The sequence below is a fragment of the Gracilinanus agilis genome, chromosome 2, assembly GCF_016433145.1.
Source record: "Gracilinanus agilis isolate LMUSP501 chromosome 2, AgileGrace, whole genome shotgun sequence".
NCBI classification, from domain to species: domain Eukaryota; kingdom Metazoa; phylum Chordata; class Mammalia; order Didelphimorphia; family Didelphidae; genus Gracilinanus; species Gracilinanus agilis.
In genome coordinates, this window is record NC_058131.1 from 402,977,341 (window position 1) to 402,991,386 (window position 14,046).

The 14,046-nt window shown below is 40.6% G+C and overlaps 1 protein-coding gene across 1 annotated transcript in view; it reads right to left on the bottom strand.

Moving 5' to 3' along the window:
- CYSTM1 (cysteine rich transmembrane module containing 1) overlaps positions 1–12,078 on the bottom strand; it is a 114,309-nt gene extending 102,231 nt beyond the window's left edge. Inside the window, exon 1 of the mRNA XM_044664551.1 lies at positions 11,951–12,078. The gene's annotated coding sequence lies outside the window, so the exon portion shown is untranslated. The remainder of the gene's footprint in view (positions 1–11,950) is intronic.
- Between the last annotated feature and the right edge of the window lie 1,968 nt (positions 12,079–14,046).

Below are 14,046 nucleotides of genomic sequence, written 5' to 3' on the forward strand. Positions count from 1 at the left end.
CCTTTTACTTGTTGGTCTTAAAAGCATTGCACTAGGGCAGCTAAGTAACACAGTAGTAGTGTCAGGCCTGATGATGATGGGGAGGTCCTGAGTTCAAATCTGACCTCAGACATTTCCTAGCTGTGAGACCTTGTGCATGTCACTTAACCCCAAATGCCTAGTCTTTACCTCTCTTCTTTCTTGGAAGTGATACTATCAACTGATTCTAAGGTAGAAAGTAAGCATATTTTTAAAAAAAGAAAAAGCATTACACTATTCTAGAACACTAATGTATCATAATGCATTTAGCCTAAATAAGCCAAATGTTGGACATTTTGGTTGCTATCAGTTTCTGCAATCTAGGAGCTTTCATTTGAAAATGTCACTGAGATGGGTCACTCATTAGCTACCATTAACTATTAAAACAAGCTTGAATTTATTTATCGGCGATGATTAGTAGTAGAGCCTTTAGGAAGAGAACCAATTCAAGAGTTTTGATGAATAATTAAGCATCTATTATTTGGCCAGGCACAGAAAACATGAAGATTAAAAAAGGGGTTATTCCTGCCTTCAAGGAGTTTACATTCTATCAAGGGACAACCTGTACATATAGAAGTACATACAAAACAAATGCAAGGCAATTTCAGAAATAAAACATTAGGTAAGAGGATGAGGAATGGCCTTGTGTAGGAGAGGTGACTCTGGAGCTGAGTTTTGAAAGTAATGAGGAATTCTAAGACATGGAGATGATGGTATACTCCAGACCTAGGAGATAGCTTATGCATAGGGTAGAGATAGAAAAGAGATGGTCATGAATATAGATCATAGTTTGTGAAGAAAAAAATATATAATAACCTGGAAAGGTAAGTGAAAAACTTTAAAAGCTAAACAGAGGGAGTGGTCAGATCTATGCTTTAGGAACATCACTTTGGCAACTATATGGAGAATGGATTGCAGAGAAGGAAGACTAATTTAGCTGAAATATTAAGAACTTGAATTGAGTGTTGGCTGAATTATTTCCTGAGGGAAGGCTGTTTGGGGCATGCCTGGCAGCTTCCATCTGTCCCAAAGCAACCCCTTCCATCTGTTCCAGCACAAGGCATTTTCCACCACCTGGTGCGAAACCAGTTTCCTTATTGGGATGTAGAGAACCTCAAGTGCAAAGAACAACCTTCCTTTCAACTTCAGACCTCCTGCTGCATCCATTTGTCCTTTGAGGGTAGAGGAGTGAAACCCTCCACTCAATGAAGCACATTCCCAGACTTGGTTCTATCTTTCATAGACCAGTGACCCAATTCTAGTAGGTCATCATCCAAAACCCACTCCACACCCTCTACCACTAGATTCCTCCTGCCTATCTCCCTCAACCCTCCCACCCCAAAGTTTTATTCTAACTCTAGCTAGCCCTTTCACTGTGCCCTCCGGAATGTACTTGCCTTCATCTTAAAATCTCTATTCCTCTCCCATTCCTTCCATCTATTAGTACACTGAAACTTGGCTCTCCTTGATGATACAGCCTGCTTGGCCATCCTTTCCAGGACTGGCTGCACCTTTGCTCAGTTCTCCTTGGTTCAACTGTCATTTCCCCATTCATTCAGTGATCCCTCTTCATTGGAAGTTCATGCAATTTATATGTATCACCCAATGAAAATCCTGGTAGCTGTTATCTACAGGACCCCACCCCCAAGGTAATTTCCTTTCCTTCCTCAATGAGTTGGATATCTGGTCTATTAATCTTCTCTCCTCCCCAACTCCTGTCATTATACTAGGAGACATGCATACTGATTCTCCCTCAAATAGTCTAACCACTCAGTTTCTCAACCTTCTCATTTCACATAAGTAGGTACTTCACCCCACCTCAGCCACAAACAAAAGATGGCCATACCTTTGGTCTAGCCATTACCCACAAATATACTATCTCCAAGCTCAAGAATTTTGAAATACCTTTATCTGGCCATGATCTACTCACTTTTTACCTCTTATGCTGCCTTCCCTTATTCTTCACCCCCACTGGGACCTCCAATGTCTTGTCTTCTCTCCCAGGCCATTTCCCTGGCATCTTTCCTCTTCTTCCCATCTTGATTCCTTGGTGAACCAATTCAACTCTACACTGTCCTCTCTTGAATCCCTGGCCCTGTTATCATCTCCAATTGCACCTAGCCAATTCTTAGCCTTGGTCACTCCCACCATTTGTAACCTTCATGCCTACACATGTACTGCTAAATGAAAGTGGAGAAAAATCACACGCCATTCTGAGTAGGCCCACTACAAATTTATGTTACATAACCTCAATTGTGCCTTTATTGTTGCTAGGCAATCTGATAATACCTCCCTTATCAACCCATTATCCCACTCTCCACAGTGGCTTTTCCAAACCCTTTCACCCTTCCTCAAACCTCCCATAGCTCCTACTCTCTCAGCTGAGAACCTTGCCTCAAAGTTTACAGAATAAAAACCCTGAGGGCATTCCCCCTTCTCTCTTCTTCATCTCCTAATATTTAGGTAATGTCCCTCCATCCCAGTTTCACATGATAAAGTGATTATCAAAGCTAACTCCTTTACTTGTCCCATTACATTTCACCTTCTCCAACAGATTGTCCACCTCTTATGATTGCCGCTCACTCTTTCATTATTTTCATTTTCAATCTCTCTCAGCTTATTTTCTACTGCCTACAAACATGCCCAGCTCTCCCCTATCTTGAAAAACCCTCACTTAACGCTTCTATCCCTGCTAATTCTTGGCCTTTATCTCTTTTGCTCTTTGTAGCTAAATTCTTCTTAAAAAACTATCTACAATACATACTTCCACTTTCCTCTCACTCTTAACCCCTTATAATCCGAGTTCTTGACCTTATCATTCCCCCAAAACTTTCTCCAAAATTACTAATGATCTTAGTGGCCAAATTCAATAGCCTTTTCTCAATCCTCAAACTCCTTGACCTCTGCTGCCTTTCACACAATCATTTTCTCCTTGATATTTTCTTCTAAGTCTTCAGGTCACTCTATCCTGGTTTTCCTCCTACCCATCTGCTGACCTCTCCTTTTCTGTCTCCTTTGCTGGATCCTCCCCCAGATCACACACTCCAACCATGAGGCATCCCTCAGGATCCTGGTTCCTATTTCTCTTCTCCCTCTAAACCACTTCCCTTGATAATCTCATCAGCCCTCAAGGACTAATTACTATTTTTTGTGCTAAGGATTCTCCTATCTACCAATCCTGCCCCAATCTCTCTACTGATCCCACACCTCCAACTGCCTTGCAGACAATTTAAACTGGATGTCAGATAAACACCTTAAACTTAATATGTACAAAACAGATCTCATTAACTTTCCTTCTAAACCATCCCTCCCCCCTACCATCTTCCTAGCCCCATAGCCTTGCAACCTGGGAGTCATCCCAGCTTCCTCATTATTTTCCCCAATATCCAAGCTGTTGCCAAGGTCTGTCAATTTCATTTCCTGAAACATCTCTCAAAACTGCCCCCTCAGTCCTCAGACATGGTTACTAATCTAGTGTAGGCATATTATTATTTACTTTGATTATTGCAAAAGCCTGCTGGAGGGTCTTCCTGCCTCAAGTCTCTCCCAATTCCAATCAATTCTTAATTTAATCGCTAAAGTAATTTTCCAAAAAACAGAGGTATGATGATAAATTCCACTGACTATTGCCTCCAGGTCCAAATACAAAAAGTTGTTTGTCATTCAAAGCCTTTTATAACTTAGCTCTCTCCAACCTTTATAGTTCCAACACACCTTACTCCCTAATACCCTTATTTTTTTGATTCAGTGACACCAACCTCCTGGCTGTTCCACGAAGAACACACTCCATTTTCTCCATTTTCTCTGCTCTGGGCATTTTCTGTCGGTCTTCCATGACCAGAATGCTCTCCCTCTTCTGCTCTAACTACCGACCTCCCTGGCTTCCTTTAAATTTCATCTTCTATAGGAAGCCTTCTCTAACTACTCTTGATTCCAGTACTTTCTCTCTGTTAGATCATTTCCTATTTAGCCTGTATACAGTTTGCTTGATCTATTTGTTTGCATGTTGTCTTTCTTCTGTAAGAAGGAAATTATTATTTTTAATCATAACACTTCATTAGACTGGGAGCTCCTTGAGGGCAGGGCCTGGGTTTTGCCTCTTTATCCCTAGTGCTTAGCACAGCACCTAGCACATCACAAATGCTTAAAATAACTGTTCATTGAATGAATGAATGGATAGAAGCAAAGCTACCAAAGAGATGTTGCAGTGATAGAATCTAGAGTGAAGAAAAGTGGAACTGAGGATGACTGAAGTTGTAAACCTGAGTGACTACAAGGATGGTGGTACCCTTGAAAGAAATAAGAAAGTTAGGAAGGGGGGAAATGAGTTGGGGTGAAAAAAATAATAAATTCTATTTTGGACATGTTGGGTTTGAGATATCTAATTTAAGGGATTTCTAATTTAAGTCTATCAGGGATATCTAGTTTAAAATGTACAACAGGCAGTTGGTGACATGAAGGTAGCACTTTGCATAGTGCCTGGCACAAAGTAAATGCTTAATGAATATTGATTGATTGATTGATTGGGAGTGGCCCTCAGGAAAGAGACAATATAGTAGATAGATAGATCTATATAATTATCTGCATAAAACTGACAAGTGAATTCACAGGTACTAAACAAGGTCACCAAGAGAATGTAGAAAGGGGAAGGAAGAGAATACAAGATAGAGCCTTGAGGCACTTTTATATGTCAGGAGCAGAGTATGGATGAACTTGAAAAGAACACAATGATCATATATTTAGGGAGAGAATGGTGAATGGGAAAAGTCAGAGAGTATCCAAAAAGGAACAGTCAACAGTGTCAAATAATACAAAGAAGCCAGAAAAGCTAATTGAAGAGAAAAAAATGACTGGATTTGGCAATTTTTAAAAAATCACTGGTATCTTTGGAGAGGGAAATTTCAAATGAATAATTAAGGCCAAAGTATAAGAGATTGAGAAGTGAATAAAGAAGTGAAAGCAGTAAACTAGGTGGGCATATTTTTCCAAAAATTTGACAAATAGAGGGCAAGTCTGCGTAAAGTGAAATTTTAAGGGCCAGGAGATGTAGCCAGTTTTGGAGGCAGCAAATACAACAGATAGGTGAGATTTGAAGATTACAGAGAAAAGGGAGATGACTGATGGGTACAAGAAAATGAATAAGAGAATGGGTACAGACAGAGGCATTAGCCTTGACATGGAGAAGGACTATCTCTTCAAAAGACTACAGTAAAAGGGAAGAAATCAAGGGAATTTCCATGAAAAGACCATCAATCTTTGGGACCCAATGAAGCCAGAGCATAGGTAGCTTGTGTATACTCTCAATAGGTGGCAGGGACACAGAGGAGACTAAAGAAAGTATAAACTTTGCTTCTACTTGTTCAAATTTCGTTTAGAGCTAATCCTGTCTTGTTCAGTCCCTTTTCTTCAGGGTTTTTCAACTTTAACCACAAATTGTGAGGTAGAAAGAGTATGGGGACCTGGATTTGAATCCTAGCTGTTATTTCCTACTCTGATAAAAGTAAGTCACTTAATTTCTCTGAGGCCCTCACTGTCCTCATCTATAAAATGAATCCTTTGACCTAGAGTGGTCTATAAAGACTCTGGCTAGCTCTTAATACTGAATTTTACTCATAAATTCCAGTAGCATCTCTGTAGCTTCCTTTCTTCAAATCCTTGATGTTCTGGCTATTCTACTTAGCCACCGAAAAATGTGAATGCTGGATGGGAACTTATTTACCTAATTCCACATCCCACTAATGTTTTTATGAAGTATTTTCCAGGTCAGTCCTTTTAGTGGCTTTGTTAATGATTATTTTGTGTTACCTAAGCACTTTTTTGGGAGCTGGTAATAAGTACGTTTGAATAAATCATTTTTAAAAGGAAAGAATTTCCTCCTCCCACTCCAAAGAACAATTTCTCTGGATCATTTCTTTAAATTTTACCCTTAAACTTGAAGTGCTTTAAAAAGTGCAAACTATTCTACTTATTCTTGAGCTGTAAGCTACATAATCTTAAATCCTCTGTTCTCTCAGTTCAGACCCCTCCTCTATCAGAGAAATAAATAGGTTGGTGAAGTGCTTTTCACTGGGTATCTCTATTTAGCTACTCAGGTGCTTTTTATAAGAGCTCTAAAAGAAGATAAATTTCTTTTGGAATTCAGAATTTTATAATTAGATACCTTTATAGGTGTCCAATTCCCAATAGTATTCCATGTGATTCCTTAAGGTGTGCCTTATCTCATTTCCCAGTGTTCCCAGCACAGGAATACCCAAAAAGGAATTTACACCTCTGGACTGGGTTCAGGCCCAATTATCCCCTTCCTTTCTAATTACTGCCCATTTCATCTAAATGTATAATTAACATTCTTGGTCTAGTATGAGGAATCAAAGCCTAGCAAATGGAACTCAAAACTCTAATCTTTATCCTCATGAATGTTTGCTAGGTGAATTAAAGGACTCATTTATTCTCTTTGTGACTCATTTTCCCCATCTGTCAACTGGAGCCAACTCTGTTATATATCAAAAAGTGTAATGTCTTACTTGTAAAGTCTGGATAGCTCCAGATAGTTCATGTGTCCCAAGTCATATAACAAATAAGGCAAATTAATGGCAGACCTACTACTGCTAAAAAGTGTAAGAAAAGACTTTATTCATCATGGTCCTTGGAATTAGCATTATTCTACTTTGGACTCTCCCAGTCTAACAGACTTAAACATTCCTTTTGGAATGAGGATACTTGCTTGGTTGCCCTCTAATATACTTGTTTAAACCAGATACATAGTCCAAAATAAAAAGTTTCTGTGGCAAATACTAAGAAGATTATAAAGCTAAAGGCAATCTAATTAATGCTTTTACCTACTGATAGCTTAAATAATTTAATAGATCCAGAAGCTGAACTTGCTGACATTTGAGCCAATTATATATTTAATAAAAAGATCAAATCAGGAAATGAAGTTAAACATTTTCTAGATCTTAAATTAGGCTAATCAATAGCAGTGACAAACTTATATCTAGTTAGTGCAATTTCAAAACAATTTAAAAAAAACATCTCAACATTTAACACTATAGATCGAAAATAATTCTGTTTTGGTAATGTTTAAGTGTAAGTATTTCATTAATTCCTTCTAACATTCCTGAAAAGTAGTTAAATGACTATAATCCCTGTATTTATAGATGAGAGAAAGTCTTATGTGACCAGTGACCCGTATTAAAGGCTAGAAACATAATTCAAGCTGTTTCTTTCCTCTTTCCCCATTTCTAGCCTCTTCAACACTAAGCCCTGTGGTGACTGACTGATCAGGTCAGACTCTTAAAGAAGCATTCTTTTTGGTCTTGAGCCCCTGTGTAAGAGACTTCCTGCTTAGAAAACTTAAGGGCACAAAGTACATAAATATTTTCCCTACTCTACCAAGTCTTCAACTTTTGACCAATAGTAGGAAAGTTAGGAGGGCAGGGGAAGGGTGACAGAGTTATCAATCAGCCTATGGAAAATTTCCCAAAAAAATGTTGCCCTACTTCACTGCTTCTGCCCCAAAGGCAATTCTTATTTTGAAAAACAAACAAACAAAAAACAACACTTCCTTTTGAAAATATTTACTAGTAGATGGCCTACTAGGATGTTATCAAATAAACCATTTGTTTTGGAAACCATCTGGAAAGAATGCATGCCAATTTAATGTGACTAGGAGTCTAATTTCCAATCATTCTCAAGTCATCTCCTTTGGAGTTCTTGTAAAAAATCCAAGTGTTGCTGGACAAAGATAGTGACAAAGGCTTCTTCAACCTGCTTCTATGGTGGAGTTTCTTAAGCATGTTTACACACAGTTAAAGTTGCTTTTGGAGGCTTTTTTTCTGCAAAGGATATTTTAAGAGATTTCTAGTTCTTCTCTGAAATCTATACTGTTAAACATTAGCTAGGATATTCTGTCATTAGCTTTTAATGTATCCTCCCATGTCTTACATGCTTAGAATGACAAAGAATGTTGATGAAAGAAGGGACCCTAAAGACATTCAGGGATTCCTAACCTGGTGTCTGTGAACTTGTTTTTTTAGATATTATGGTAACTGTATTTCAATATTTTAATATCCCAAAATGTATAATTTGTTTCCTTTATAACCCTATTTTTAATGCATTTTAAAACATTATTCTGAGGAGTCTGTAGGTTTTGATAGTCTGCCAAAGAGGCCATTGCACTTAAAAGGTTAAAAATCCCTGCATTAAAGAGGCAGCTAGGTGGCTCAATGGATAGAACTCTGGACTTGGAGTCAGAAAGACTCTTCTTCCGGAGTTCCTCAGTCTCAGTTCCTCATCTCATACACTTACTAATTGTGTGACACTGGGCAAGTCACTTACCCTACAGAATGAGTTGGAGAAGGAAATCGCAAACTACTTCAGTATGTACATTTGCCAAGAAAACCCCAAATGGGGTCCTGAAGCACAGGATCACAAAACATAACCTGTCCATCATCTCCAGTTAAGTGCTTACAATGTGCTAGGCCCAGTGCTAAGCATTGGGGACAGGAAGAAAAGGAGGGTAAAGTACCTCTTTCCTGGAAATAACTATAAGGCATTAAATTACTTCTCCAAAGCTCACTGGATTTCTGGTTCTCTTTTATAGTGTTTAACTTTCATCACAGCAAACAAAGCAAACTAGTGGTAATACTTTTAAAAAAATCTACTTTCCATCAGGAAAAAGAGAAGTTACTGGGCTTTAGAATGATAGGCAGTTATCTTCAGACAGAATTTTAGGGAAGAGACCTTAGAAGATAACAGTCTATATTACAAACCACTTATTTCACAAGCCTGTGATGTAAGCAGTTCAAGTATTCTTAATCCCACTTCTCAGCTCCTTTGCTGATTCATCTAAGTCATGCTCCATTAACTATGGGTGTCTCACAGGGCTCTGTCAGTGGGCCTCTCCACAATTACACTTGTCGATCTCATCAGCACCAGAGGATTCAATTATCTTCTCTATGTTGCCGATTCTCAGTTCTCAAATCAAGAAAGATTATTTCCCTAACCTCTTTGCTGATCTCCAATCTCATATCTCCAGTTGCCTATTGGTCATCTCAAATATATGTCCTGTTGACATTGTAAACTCAACATGTTCAAAACTGAACTTAAAATCTTTCCCTTAAACTTTCCCCTCTTCCTAACTTCCCTTTTACTGACGAAGTGATCCTTCCAGTTATCCAGGCTTGAAACCTAGATTTCATCCTCAATCCTCATTCTCACAGTCTACCCCTAACTGCCCATATCTGATCAGTTGCCAAGTCCGGTTGATTTTACCTTCACAATATACCTGCTCACATGTGTTCCCTTCCTTCCCATTACACTGCCACCCCCAATCGATGATGCCAATTGGGTCTTCCTCACTTCAAACCCCGGCTACTTAATTCAGCAGTCTTCTAGTGGTCTCCCTGCTTTAAATTGCTCTCCAATCCAGTTCATCCTCCACTCGGCTGTCTTTAGATTCAGGCCCCGACCTGGTCCCACACACTCCCCTCCAACCCCCCATACTCAACATTCCCTTCAGGATCAAATACTTAAAACCCAGTTTTGTATTCACAGCCCTTCATAACTTGCCCCACCCCCACTTCCCCAACTCTGAATTTTCACTGGCAGTTCCCCATACCTGAAATGTTTCCTGCCTCATTTCTGTCTCTCAGCTTCCCAGGCTGCCTCAGAGACCCATCTAAAATCTCCCTTTTTACAAGATTCCTTTCCCATTCCCTTCCAATTTGTCCTGTACATAGCTTATATTGAATAAAGCTGCTGCATATTATCAAGACTGAGAGTCCCTTGAGAGCAGAAACTTTCTTTTTTCCTGGTTTCCCCAGCACTTACTGCTGTGTAACAGGCACTTAATAAACTGTTTATTGACTGACAGAAAAATGAGAAAACAAATTCAGAAAAGTTAAATGAGTTTGTGCAGTCAGAAAGCTAGTTAGTGAGTGTCAAAAATGAATTCCTGTCTCCCAAGTCTGTTCTTTTTAACCTACCACAATGCCTCCAAAGATCATTTAGTCCAACCTCATTATTTTATAGTGAGGCTTTCAGAGGGTAGAAAAAACATATCGGGCTCCATTTATAAAGAATGCATAATGCTCTTTAAGTAGCTCTTACATAGTAAGAGGGAGGGGGAATGGGTGGGAGGATGATACACAAATGCTAAGTGCTTCTCCCAGCTGGAGTTCAGATCCTAGTGCATTTTAAAAAAGGATATGTAAATTCCTTTTTGAAGTGTTCACAAGAAGACCCCTCCCCCCCATTACCCTCCCAGGATCCAGACTTTTCCAATAAATACTCGTCGGCTATTTCTGGGAGCAGTTGGTAAAACATTATTGAATCATTTCTCAAAAAGTCCTAAGAACAGGTTATTAGTACAAACTAATTAAAATCAAAACAGTTGGGGGGCACAGATCTCTTAAGCTTTATGAGACATTATTTGCTAAATCTTATCAAGGAAATTATTCAAAAATAGAAACTAAATACCACATTAATAAAGAATGGATTTTAAGATTTTTTTAAAAATTCAAGCCATAATATCTTTCCTCAAATCATCTTGTTTTCAGTTTATGTATAAATTGATTCCCCAAACCCCAGATCCCCTTTCGCCCCACTCACCCCTCTAGAATAAGCTCTTTGAGAGCAGGAACTATTTTTTTTAATAGTGCATCCTCAGTTCGGAGCCTGAAACAAAGCTTTGACTACAGCATAACAAATGTTTTAAAAACTAAGTTGAACCCTAGTTCTAGCCGGTTATATTTTAAAAGAAATCACCATGGAATCACATCTGGATACTTCTGAGATATATGGGGCACAGATATCCATTTCCCTCACGTTAATATCCCTGGAGATGGGGTGTGGCAAGTCCTAGTTTAGGATCTTTTATTTTTCGGTAATTCTTCGGTCATTTAACCGAAAAATGTAGGGCTACCCAGCCCATCACTGACACGAAAAAAGCTTGTCAAATCAAAGAAATTCTCCCCAGACTCAAAAAGTAGAGATGAAAGTATGAGAAGTTAAATTGCATTATTTTAAATATTATCAACAACTACTGCAAAATGAATCATTCCATGGACAAGGTCTTTGCAAAGGACTCCTTTCCCCTCTAACCTTTCCAAGTATCAAGGTGAACTTCATCCCGCCCCTCAACACAACAGGTTCAGTTCTTAAGCTTTTAGGCTTGCCTTTTCTCTAATGTCTCCGTTTTGCTATTATTTGGTATAGTCTCGGCTCTTTTTCGGAGGTCAGGCTCAACAACTTCTACTAACACAGAGGAAGTGCATACTGGGGCCAGCGGTCAGGAAAGACAATCAAACCCTCAAAACTGAAGTGAAAGGAGCTTGGGCGCCTACAATTACTGGGAAACTGATAGGATGTTTATTTCATCCTCAGTCACCCTGCCCTTCTGGGAGAAAAAAAAAAATCCCTCGAGCTTTCCTCGCCAAACACATAACTTTACCCTATGAAGTCGAACACCCATTTCCCTAAGCCCCAAAGCCATCCCGGAATCTACTGGGGAGGGGGGTGGGGAAGACCCCGTCTCCCCATCTTCAACAAAGCTCGGTCCTTAGCAGCTTCTGGCCCGAGACTTTCCCCAGAACGAGTCTTCTCCGCTCCCCTCCTGCAGCTCCCAGTCCCACCACAACTGATCCAACTTTGTCGGCCCCAAGCCCAGACTCAAAGGAGCCCTCCTCCCCCTGCTCCCTAGGACTGGGACCTCTGGGCCCTGCTGAGCCCCTTTGTCCCCGCAGCATCCTCCCCGCACCCGCCGGGAGCTCAGGCTCCGCCCCGCGCCCCCAGCCGCAGACCCTCAGCCCACACAGCCGAACAGGGAACCTAAAGCACGACGCCTCCCACGGGCCAGTCCCGCGCTCCCCTAGCTAGGGGCTCCCCTCCTGTCTTCGGAGAAAGAGAAGGATGGGCACCCGACGAGAGAATTCACCTCCGATAGAGCAGCGGCCACTCGTTACCTCCTTCCCACGGACGCGGAACGAGAGACTGAAGAACGAACGCGAGCGCACACCGCACCTGCTGCCTCTAACGCCGGAGCACCGGGCACTGACGTCAGCCGAGCGCCCTCCTGGGGGAGGGGGAAGGAAACTGGGGTCGGAGTCACGGGATCACCCTAGTTACGAGATGGGGCGGGGCCAAGGAGCTGACGTCACAGCTCCCCCTCCGGCTTCGTTTACCGAACTCGCCGGAGGCTCTGGGATGCCAGGAGCGGGAAGATAGGAGGTGGGGTGGGGCGGGACTGGGACGCGCACTGGGCTCTGCTGCTCCCTGGAGTTTGCGCGCGTGTGCGAGCGCATGGCCAGAGCTGGGCAATTGACATTTCTCTAGGGGGTGTGGTTGAGGCCGACCTTTCTCCCAGAGATCCGCACCTCACCTGGGCTACTTACTCTTTCTCTGGTTTCTGCTCTCTCTTTCCTAAGAGGAATTGAGTAATTAAAAATAAAAATCATCTTCCTTAACAATGGAAGCAAGCAATATAGAATAAGTAATACGTTTTGTATGACCTCTCATAGATACTTGAAGGGAAGGAGGTAAAGAATTTGAAACTCAGGTTTTTAAATGAATGTTAAAACTTTTTACATGTAATTGGAAAATATTTAGTGAACTAAATAAAATATATTAAAAATTAAAAACAACAGCAGAAAGAATAAAACCCCCTCCACTATTTCTCATATGCACTCAACCTAGAGATTGGGGGGGGGGAAGAAAAATCAATATTAATCTTTCCCATTGATTTGGGGCTTTTAAGGTATTTTGCATACATTATCTAAATTCTGAAGATGGAAAACCTTGTGTACTTACTCTAAAGAGTTGGATTGGGGGAGAATGGTGAGCAGTGGTGGTAGTGCGGTTTTAACCTAAAGGACCTGGGTTTTGACAAGTAGTGGTTTGTTCTTAAAGTAGTTTGTTCAAGCAAATCTCAAACATTTTTACAAACCCTACTTAACAGATGTGAAGCATGTACCCAGAGATCTGAAAAGACATGACTTCTCCCGATCCTTACTCCTACCCTGAGTTTGAACACCCTTGACATAAAGGAAAATGCACAGACTCTAGATTCTTCAGATTCGTTTTGCTATAGGAAGTCAATTTACTCTCAAGAATGGTCTTCTGAAATCCATACAGACCTACAACCGGTTTGCTACTAAAGGATTCTTGACACATCCCAACCCTCAGAAATTGACTATCAATTTCAAAAAGGAAACTTTAGCTAAAGAGGGGGAGGGGAGGAGTTAGTCACTGCTTCATTCCTCTGACCTCAGACAGATTGAGTTTCTCCAGTGTTTACTCACCTGCAGCTAACCACTTCAGAACCTAGCCCTGCCACCTAGTTTCTGACTGTCTCCGGACTTCCTGCGTTTGTTCTTCCTATTGTTTACTCATCCCAGAATTTCCCTTAGAACCCAGCACCTCTTTGGATCTGCTTGGATTAATTAGAGGATCGTAGTAAATTACCTACTGGGTTAGATTCTTATTTCCTGATTTCCTCTCTCTCTTCTTAATTGTAAATAAATTTCCATAAAAGTCAATTTTGACTTGAGATTATTCTTAATTGAGGATTGATAATTGTTCAGTCCTCTGGTGACCATCTTTTAATATATTGAACCAAAAGAACCCCCTTTCCCCCATTACATTCTACAGGTAGACAGGCAGACTACCACTAGTCCCACTCTCTATGGAATATCTCTCCACAAGACCCGCCCACTTTCCTTATTTATGAGGTTTTCCTGATGCCTTCGTTTGTGGAGGGGCCCAGCGGATCAGTATTTATCGAACACCCTCTCTCCTAATCTTTATCTTTCAAAATTAGTCCACCAATTACCTTCATTTCCATTCCTTGAGAGGAATTCCTTGTTTTCCTTTTGTGTGTTTTCTTTCCCTATTAGAATGTAAGCATCCTGAAGGCAGGAACTCTCTTTTTGTATCTGCTCCAGAGTGCATGTTACTGGTAAGCCTTCCTTCCTTCCTTCCTTCCTTCCTTCCTTCCTTCCTTCCTTCCTTCCTTCCTTCCTTCCTTCCTTCCTT